This window comes from Tigriopus californicus, chromosome 12 (assembly GCF_007210705.1).
Source record: "Tigriopus californicus strain San Diego chromosome 12, Tcal_SD_v2.1, whole genome shotgun sequence".
Taxonomy (NCBI): Eukaryota; Metazoa; Arthropoda; class Copepoda; order Harpacticoida; family Harpacticidae; genus Tigriopus; species Tigriopus californicus.
In genome coordinates this window covers 12,494,819-12,496,754 of record NC_081451.1, presented here as the reverse complement: position 1 = coordinate 12,496,754, position 1,936 = coordinate 12,494,819, and the positions used below count along the sequence as shown (strand labels likewise).

The following is a 1,936-nucleotide window of genomic DNA, read 5'->3' as shown; positions in this document are numbered from 1 at the left end:
GAAATAGACGAGGAACTTACTGGACTTGCTCAAAGGTTGGTTTGAAACTGGGGAGATACTGAGGGCCCTTGGATGGGATGAGAGTGAGGAGCAGAGATAAATGGTTGGCTGGTAAAAGCAAACTGAGTGGCTTCAAGCAATCGGATTGCTGAGAGGCAAAGTGGTAGATTCGTCAACAAATGTGTTCTCGATTCCACCTATTCCTAATGAGAATAAACATATTTGCTAGAAAGAAATGAGACAGAGAACCAAAAAAAGGGACTGATTAATAGAAGGCCAACTCAACCCCATCCATTCAAGCCAAGGTTTCATGATGTCTGACTCCCAAATCGAATCAAAATCATTGCCACTCCAAGACTTGATTTATTCACCTAAATATGTTCCCCTCGGAGGTCAGTGATGCCAAATAATGTGTTTGCCCCGGGACCTCCAATTGGAGGCCATTTGAGAAATGGAGAGGCTGATTTGCGATCCAGTAGAAGCTACGATTCTTAATCTTAATGTCCGACAGCTATTAGCAATGAAGGTCTAGAGACGAGGGTTTGGCGAAGCCGATAAAGAACCCGAATCACAACTGAATCCCGCCAACAATCAAGACAACAAATGACAAGCCCAACCTCATACAGAGGAATGGAACTGTGTTCTCCATCATTCTAACGTCAAGCCGAATGAAATCTCCGGAACCAGGGACAGAAAGACAAAAGAGGGACAACTGGAGAACATAACTTACAACTTATAACTCGGGGCGTTAATTCTACCCAGGTCGGCGACGATTTGGACGGAAGGTCGAGTCTCGGTCTCACCGACATTCATGACAAAATGGAGCTTTTTCAACCCAAATTGTGTCTCCCCCGGGTATCATCATTTTGTATGTATTCTTACCACTGTCGGTTTTCCATTTCATTTATTGCGACTCTATTTTCCTTTCCTAAGAAGAGAACTAACTATTCCTTGACCGAAAATCATACATCAATAGATCTTTGAACTAGCGTTTTGAAAGTGTTGAAAAAAAAACAGTCTGCAAACATGCACTGTACATGACTTTTCAGAAACCGAACTTCTTCTTTGCCGTCAACAAATCGAGTCAAACATAGCTGTTTATCTAAAATCTGTTTGGAAACTTTTTATTTCTTGTGATCGTTTACATTTTTGAATTGGAGCCACTAGCCAACCATCATGCGTCTCTGAATTCAGGGTCCCTAGTTTGCCCTAACCTCTTTTCCTCGGACATGAATGACTTATGAAGTTCGGCTTCAAACAAACAACTATCAGTGACAAGATTCAAAATACGAATAACGCCCCCAAATTATGAAGCCTCGTCTCAGTATCTCAGAATGTTAATTTGCGCACTCTGTAGCATGTGCGAACTGCTACTATAACACCATAAAAGTAAAAATGCAATAAGTGATATCCATCTCTTTTAAATATCCATCTCTTTTAATGAGAATGCATAATGTTTGCAAAATATCAGCACACAATGACACCTGTTTATCACTGTTTTGAGAACGCCCGCTTTGAAGTCCTGAAAATCCTTTGACAAAAGAGGTCCGTGTATACTGAACTTTAACGTAAATGTAGTTGTAATAACGCTGACAAAAAAGAACAAGTAAACAAACACGTTTTATTTGTTCAAAAATTTATTACAATTGATTCGACCAGAAAAATGTCGTGGACAGTCTCATTAGTGTTAGCTCCTCTTTGTTGGTTTAGACTTTATTGAAAATGTGAAAACTACTTCTGAGCTCTTAAAAATTTAGAGAATTGTGCAGAGAAATGGGAAGCGGTCATACGAGGCTTATGGGCACCTCGGGCATGCATAACCTTCCTGTACCTATACAAAGAAATCCCCAATACATACATACATACATACATACATACATACATACATACATACATACATACATACATACATACATACATACATACATACATACAT

General features: G+C 39.6%; 1 protein-coding gene across 1 annotated transcript in view; it reads right to left on the bottom strand.

Annotated features, from left to right (window-relative positions):
• Positions 1–172, bottom strand: part of LOC131891623 (uncharacterized) — a 2,080-nt gene extending 1,908 nt beyond the window's left edge. The window contains exon 1 of the mRNA XM_059241248.1: positions 21–172. The gene's annotated coding sequence lies outside the window, so the exon portion shown is untranslated. The remainder of the gene's footprint in view (positions 1–20) is intronic.
• Positions 173–1,936: the final 1,764 nt, after the last annotated feature.